The sequence below is a fragment of the Ranitomeya imitator genome, chromosome 8, assembly GCF_032444005.1.
Source record: "Ranitomeya imitator isolate aRanImi1 chromosome 8, aRanImi1.pri, whole genome shotgun sequence".
Lineage (NCBI taxonomy): Eukaryota > Metazoa > Chordata > Amphibia > Anura > Dendrobatidae > Ranitomeya > Ranitomeya imitator.
The window spans coordinates 164,037,917-164,046,077 of record NC_091289.1 but is presented as its reverse complement, the minus strand read 5'-3'; the positions used below and the strand labels follow the sequence as shown (position 1 = coordinate 164,046,077).

Sequence of the window (8,161 nt, the reverse complement as noted above, 5' to 3'; positions counted from 1 at the left end):
TCTTTGAACCTTCCCCAGCATCGCCTAATCATAGACGTTGCAACAAGGTGGAACTCAACACTGCACATGCTTCAGAGACTGTGTGAACAGAGGCGGGCTGTTATATTTTTGTGGGAGGATACACATACAAGGGCAGGCAGTAGGATGGCAGACATGGAGTTGTCAGGTGTGCAGTGGTCGAAGATTCAAGACATGTGTCAAGTCCTTCAGTGTTTTGAGGAATGCACACGGCTGGTTAGTGCAGACAACGCCATAATAAGCATGAGCATCCCCCTAATGCGTCTGCTGATGCAAAGTTTGACGCACATAAAGGATCAGGCGTCTGCAGCTGAGGAAGAGGAAAGCCTTGATGACAGTCAGCCATTGTCTGGCCAGGGCAGTGTACAGGACGAGGTAGCGGGCGAACAGGAGGAGGAGGACGAGGAGGATGATAGGGATGATTATATTTTTAATGAGGAAGCTTTTCCGGGGCCAGTGGAAATTGTTGGCGCGGCAAGGCCGGGTTCTGGTTTTTGGAGGGACACAAGTGACGTGGATTTGCCTGAAACTGCCCCTCAACCAAGCACAACCACAGATTTGAGAACTGGAACTTTGGGCCACATGGCGGATTATGCCTTACGTATCCTCAAAAGGGACACACGCATAACAAAAATGATGAACGATGATGATTACTGGTTGGCCTGCCTCCTTGATCCTCGCTATAAAGGCAAATTGCAAAATATAATGCCACATGAGAACTTGGAACTAATATTAGCAACCAAACAATCAACTCTTATTGACCGTTTGCTTCTGGCATTCCCTGCACACAGCGCCCGTGATTGTTCTAACACGAGCTGCAGGGGCCAGCAGACCAGAGGTGTTAGAGGGGCAGAAATCAGAAGTGGCGTTGGCCAGAGGGGTTTTCTGACCAGGTTGTGGAGTGATTTTGCTATGACCGCAGACAGGACAGGTACTGCAGCATCAATTCAAAGTGACAGGAGACAACATTTGTCCAGTATGGTTACTAACTATTTTTCATCCCTTATCGACGTTCTCCCTCAACCGTCATTCCCATTTGATTACTGGGCATCAAAATTAGACACCTGGCCAGAATTGGCAGAATATGCATTGCAGGAGCTTGCTTGCCCGGCAGCTAGTGTCCTATCAGAAAGAGTATTCAGTGCTGCAGGTTCAATACTAACAGAAAAAAGGACTCGTCTGGCTACCCAAAATGTAGATGATCTAACCTTCATTAAAATGAACCACAACTGGATTTCGAAATCTTTTGCCCCACTTTGCCCGGCTGACACCTAGCTTTCCTATGTAAAGGTCTTGCCTGTGGACTATTCTGAACGACTTTTCCAATCTCGTAATTTGCAGCACCTGATTGTCCAGCATCCGACATGTTAACACCTCCCTAAATGGCCAAAGTCCCCACACGGGGCCGTGGTATCGCCACTTGGCGCCAGCACCCGTGAGAGTACTGTTTGTCTGAAGAGGTGGGTGTGCCCGCTTTTGGTCGACGGCACTGCCACTAGGTCCCTCATAGTACAATAAAGTGTCTGGCGGTGGTGGTGCGCACCCAACGTCAGACACACCGTTGTAATATGAGGGGCCCTGGGCCTGTACCGCCGGCCACAAGACAGTCCCCCCCCCCCAGGTCAAACAGTGCTCTACCACTTGCAAAATTTTCTCTCACAGCTCCACCAATGTTTAGTCTATGCGCTGACATCCTTCAATGCCTGGCACTGTCAATACCATTGTATTGACATTTTTCTTATGTTAGGCCTTCGAAGCCTGTCTGCGGTCACTCCTTCCACTAGGCCTCCACTGACCTGTCTACTGCTGCCCGTGTTCCCCTGGAACCAATTTTAAATTGCCTACAGCCAGCCCAATTTATTATGTTAGGGCTTCGAAGCCTGTCTGCGGTCCCTCCTTCCACTAGGCCTCCACTGACCTGTCTACTGCCGCCCGTGTTCCCCTGGAACCAATTTTAAATTGCCTACAGCCCAATTTTTGTTATGTTAGGCCTTCGAAGCCTGTCTGCGGCCCGTTCTTTCCACTACTACTACACTGACCTGGCTACTGCCGCCCGTGTTCCCCTGGAACCAATTTTAAATTGCCTACAGCCAGCCCAATTTATTATGTTAGGGCTTCGAAGCCTGTCTGCGGTCCCTCCTTCCACTAGGCCTCCACTGACCTGTCTACTGCCGCCCGTGTTCCCCTGGAACCAATTTTAAATTGCCTACAGCCAGCCCAATTTATTATGTTAGGGCTTCGAAGCCTGTCTGCGGTCCCTCCTTCCACTAGGCCTCCACTGACCTGTCTACTGCCGCCCGTGTTCCCCTGGAACCAATTTTAAATTGCCTACAGCCAGCCCAATTTATTATGTTAGGGCTTAGAAGCCTGTCTGCGGTCCCTCCTTCCACTAGGCCTCCACTGACCTGTCTACTGCCGCCCGTGTTCCCCTGGAACCAATTTTAAATTGCCTACAGCCAGCCCAATTTATAATGTTAGGGCTTCAAAGCCTGTCTGCGGTCCCTCCTTCCACTAGGCCTCCACTGACCTGTCTACTGCTGCCCGGGTTCCCCTGGAACCAATTTTAAATTGCCTACAGCCAGCCCAATTTATTATGTTAGGGCTTCGAAGCCTGTCTGCGGTCCCTCCTTCCAGTAGGCCTCCACTGACCTGTCTACTGCTGCCCGTGTACCCCTTGAACCAACATCAGAAAATATAAAAATAAGTATTTTGCTTATAAAAAAGAAAATACTGGAGAGATATCAAATGCAGACATTTTAACATTAAAAACAAACACATACAACAAAAATCTGGTACAGTACTAAAAATGGCCACCAGCTACAATAACTTTCTCCTGCAAGTAGTTAACTGAAAGTTTTTTTCAATTTAAAACACAGATATGGCATCCACCGAGTGTTGTCCTGTCGCGTCTTCTTTACATTATTGCCAAGAAGATGCAAAACAATGAAAATAATAAAATCATTATTTACCAAAAAAATAGAGTAAGTCAAAACCACATTGCAAATAAACATTCATTACAAATAAAGAAGCAGGGCGCGTCCGAGGGTGAGTATATACCTAATAAGAATATAATCACCCTCGGACGCGCCCTGCTTCTTTCCGACAGCCTTCCTTCCTAAGAATCAGCCCTTCCGTGGTGTAGAGAGAGGGTGTGTTACACTCCAAGGTGTTCCCCAGGTTGCCTTTCCTGAGCTTCGATCTTCATGCTCTCGTTTAGTAGTTGTCGGAAAGTAGGCTGCATTAGGCCTACAAATTGGGTATGGGGTGGAGAGAGATGGTGTGTTACACTCCAAGGTGTTCCCCAGGTTTCCTTGCCATTGCTTCGGTCTTCCGACTCTCGTTTAGTAGTTGTAGAAAACTACACTGCATTAGGCCTACAAAATGGGTATCGGGTGGAGAGAGATGGTGTGTTACACTCCAAGGTGTTCCCCAGGTTTCCTTGCCATTGCTTCGGTCTTCCGACTCTCGTTTAGTAGTTGTAGAAAACTACACTGCATTAGGCCTACAAAATGGGTATCGGGTGGAGAGAGATGGTGTGTTACACTCCAAGGTGTTCCCCAGGTTTCCTTGCCATTGCTTCGATCTTCCGACTCTCGTTTAGTAGTTGTAGAAAACTACACTGCATTAGGCCTACAAAATGGGTATCGGGTGGAGAGAGATGGTGTGTTACACTCCAAGGTGTTCCCCAGGTTTCCTTGCCATTACTTCGGTCTTCCGACTCTCGTTTAGTAGTTGTAGAAAACTACACTGCATTAGGCCTACAAAATGGGTATGGGGTGGAGAGAGATGGTGTGTTCCACTCCAAGGTGTTCTCCAGGTTGCTTTTCCTGAGCTTCTATCTTCAGGCTCTCGTTAAATTGTGGTTAAATGGAACAACTGCATTTGGCGTACTAGTTGGTTTGGGGACTACTAACAGTGTCTGCCGCTCCTTGCTGTTCTCCTGGTTTCCTATATAAATAAATATATATAAATAAAGATTATTATTATTATTATTATTATTCCTGTCCTGAAATTCCGTTTTCAGGCGCTCGTTAAGTAGTTGTTAATGTTAGACTGCATTTGGCCTACTAGTTGGGTTGGGGCCTACTATCGGTGTCTGCCTCTCATTCCAGTTGTCCTCCACTGCAATGCCCCCTGGTTATTCCTGTGTTACCAATTTTGAACTGCATTTAGCCAACTTTATTCTTTGGGCCTATATCTGTGTTTCCTCCTCATCCTGCCCATTGCCCAGCCAGTGATAGATGAGTCTGCTGGTACATTGACCCATAACGCAACATTCCCCGTGCACGCTACACAACAACATTGTGACCCTGCTGAAAGTCTGAAAGTCAGGTTGCTCTTCCCGCATACCATACCACCTTACACGGGGACAAAGAGGAAGGTGCAGATGAAAGTGCAGGTTCCTTCATCAGGTGGGGGGAGGAATACTAGTTGGCGACGTCACTGGCACAGGGCCTCTCATAGTACGCAAAAGTGTTGCTGCCGGTGGGAGGCGCCCCCGCCGTGCAAACACACCGCTGTACTTTGAGAGGCCCTGTGCCAGTGCCAATGCCAACGAGTGGGCCCCCCCTGCTTGCTCAGGTTCACAGCACTTGCAAAGTTGAAATACTTACCTCTCCCTGCTCCACTGCCGTGACGTGGTCCAGATTTCCTGTTCCCACTAATTACTTGAACCAGCCCTACCCACCACAACTTTAGCCAAATGACCCCCAATTTCAAATGCCTTCCAATTATTATAAGGTAAATTACGCTTGACAAGCTTCATTAAGAAGAATGGATGGTTTTGACATTAAAATGGGCACTCTAGGTGTTTTCCTGGCCCCCACTCACTGCCGACTATGCTGCCCCATTGACTTGCATTGGGTTTCGTGTTTCGGTCGATCCCGACTTTACGTCATAATCGGCCGATTTCACTTGACCCAACTTTTGAGATAGTCGGGTTTCGCGAAACCCGGCTCGACTCTAAAAAGGTCAAGGTCGCTCAACTCTACTCGCCCACTGTTTTACAGTACTGTTTCTGTGGCAGAAAATGACTGACAGATATAACAGACTGGACTGGCACAGATGCACTGATTGGCAATATAAATCTCCCTTTTTAGGTGTGGGACAGTGCAGAAAAATACAGGCCCACTGTTTCACACTACACAGTTTCAGGGGCAGAAAGTGGCTTGAAGATATATATATATATAAAAAAAAAAAATAGGGACTGTACTACAATTACTATCTCCCTACAGTAATCTGAGAAAAGTATGGCAGGCAGCAATAAAAAGGACTGCTGCACACAAAAGTGTGGACAAACAAACCAGATAGCTGTGCAGAAAGGAAGGAACAACAGGATTTGTGCTTTGAAAAAAGCAGTTGGTTTGCACAGCGGCGTACACACAGCAATGCAGCTATCAGGGAGCCTTCTAGGGCAGCCCAATGAGCTACAGCGCTGAGGGGGAAAAAAAAAAAAACTCCACTGTCCCTGCAAAGAAAAGGTGGTGTTGGCCAGTGGAAATTGCTACAGCCCAAGCGGTTTGGTGGTTAATGGACCCTGCCTAACGCTATCCCTGCTTCTGACGAAGCGGCAGCAACCTCTCCCTAAGCTGAGATCAGCAGCAGTAAGATGGCCGTCGGCGGGAACGCCCCTTTATAGCCCCTGTGACGCCGCAGACAGCAAGCCAATCACTGCAATGCCCTTCTGTAAGATGGTTGGGACCGAGAACCATGTTATCACGCTGCCCACACTCTGCGTCCTCCTTCATTGGCTGAGAAATGGCACTGAACGCGTCATATGAAACGCGACTTTGGCGCGAAGGTCGCGTACCGCATGGCTGACCCCACACAGGGATCGGGTCGGGTTTCATGAAACCCGACTTTGCCAAAAGTCGGCGACTTATGAAAATGACCGATCCGTTTCGCTCAACCCTAGTGCTTAGCCAATTCTGGGGTGGCTGGGAGCTTGTATTTTTAGGCTGGGAAGGGTAAAATAACAATGGACCTTACCAGCCTGATAATATTAGTCCCCAGCTGTCTGCTTGATCTTTGCTGGTTATCAAAAATAGGTGGGACCCCATGTTTTTTTTAAATTATTTATTTAATAGGTTAAATAAACCTCAAAGCACCCTTTATGAAAGGCACTAAAGGGTGCAAGTTTATTATATGTAGGGGTCTTGTGACATTAAATATCTACAGGACATCTATCCTATCTATTCCATGTGTATATCTATTCTATCTATTCTATTCTGAAGGTTCTGGCTGTCAGTTTACTGTGCGTGGCTGATGAAATGTCAGGTTTCCATTGAGACATGAGGGTAAAAATCAGACGGCACATGCATGGTCCATGCGCCATTTGATTTTTTTCTCACACCCCTTGACTTGCATTGGCGAGAGCGATCCGATTCTTGCATCCACGCTCAGCAGGCCGCAATATTTTCCTTAGTCCAATTCAATTAGAGATGAGGAAAAACTCGCAGATGAGCACTGACCCATTTACTAACATTGGTCAGAGCGCGATGCCAAGTTTTCTCGCATTGCACTCGTCCGATTTATACGCTCTTGTGAGTGAGCCCTAAAGTTGTCTGTCATGGAAGATTGCAAAAAAGGGAAGAAAGTAAAAATTTCTTGAAATGTTCCAGCATTTGCTGGGATGCAAAAGTGTCCACCCGTCTGGTCCATTTCTTCACTCCAGCAGATGGACTATTAAAGGGACTCTGTCACCTGAATTTGGAGGGAACAATCTTCAGCCATAGGGGTGGGGTTTTCGGGTGTTTGATTCACCCTTTCCTTACCCGCTGGCTGCATGCTGGCTGCAATATTGGATTGAAGTTCATTCTCTGTCCTCCATAGTACACGCCTGCGCAAGGCAACAGAGAGGAAGAGGACCTGAACTCTATAGCGCCACTTGTTGGAAGCAGCAATCCTACAAGCCACTACCGACCCTTTAACGAGCCTTGACATGTGACATAGGTCGATAGTGACTCGTAGGATTGTTGCTTCCAACAAGTGTCACGATACAGTTCAGGTCCTGTTGCTCTCTGAAGAAGCAATTTGCATATTAGAATATCAACAACATTTTTTGTGGAAATCAAAGTTGCTTAAAAATGTTCCAACTTTTAACCAAAATTTCTCAATATTCTGTTTTTAAAAAAATGGTTACATCTAGGTATTAACCCCTTTCTGACCTCGGACGGGATAGTACGTCCGAGGTCAGATCCCCTGCTTTGATGCGGGCTCCGGCGGTGAGCCCGCATCAAAGCCGGGACATGTCAGCTGTTTTGAACAGCTGACATGTGCCCGTAATAGGCGCGAGCAAACTCGCGATCTGCCTGCGCCTATTAACTAGTTAAATGCCACTGCCGCTTCTTCAGAATTGTAACCATAGAGGTCCTTGAGACCTCTATGGTTACTAATCGCCAGCAGCTGTGAGCGCCACCCCGTGGTCGGCGCTCACAGCATACCTGATTTTCAGCTACATAGCACCAAACAGCAGATCGCTGCTATGTAGCAGAGGCGATCGTGCTGTGCCTGCTTCTAGCCTCCCATGGAGGCTATTGAAGCATGGCAAAAGTAAAAAAAAAAGTAAAAAAAAATGTGAAAAAAATAAAAAAAATATAAAAGTTTAAATCACCCCCCTTTCGCCCCAATCAAAATAAATCAATAAAAAAAATATCAAATATACGCATATTTGGTATCGCCGCACTCAGAATCGCCCAATCTATCAACTAAAAAAAAGCATTAACCTGATCGCTAAACAGCGTAGCGAGAAAAAAATTCGAAACGCCAGAATTACGTTTTTCTTGGTCGCCGCGACATTGCATTAAAATGCAATAACGGGCGATCAAAAGAACGTATCTGCACCAATATGCTATCATTAAAAACGTCATCTCGGCACACAAAAAATAAGCCCTCACCCGACCCCAGATCACGAAAAATGGAGACGCTACGGGTATTGGAAAATGGCGCAATTTTTTTTTTTTTTTTTTTTTTTTTTTAGCAAAGTTTGGAATTTTTTTTTTTTCACCACTTAGGTAAAAAATAACCTAGTCATGTTAGGTGTCTATGAACTCGTACTGACCTGGAGAATCATAATGGCAGGTCAGTTTTAGCATTTAGTGAACCTAGCAAAAAAGCAAAACAAAAAACAAGCGTGGGATTGCAC

The 8,161-nt window shown here is 46.5% G+C and overlaps 1 long non-coding RNA gene across 1 annotated transcript in view; it reads right to left on the bottom strand.

Annotated features, from left to right (window-relative positions):
- Positions 1 to 3,718: 3,718 nt before the first annotated feature.
- Positions 3,719 to 8,161, bottom strand: part of LOC138647481 (uncharacterized) — a 51,898-nt gene continuing 47,455 nt past the window's right edge. Inside the window, exon 3 of the long non-coding RNA XR_011314982.1 lies at positions 3,719 to 3,966. This is a non-coding gene — a long non-coding RNA (uncharacterized lncRNA). The remainder of the gene's footprint in view (positions 3,967 to 8,161) is intronic.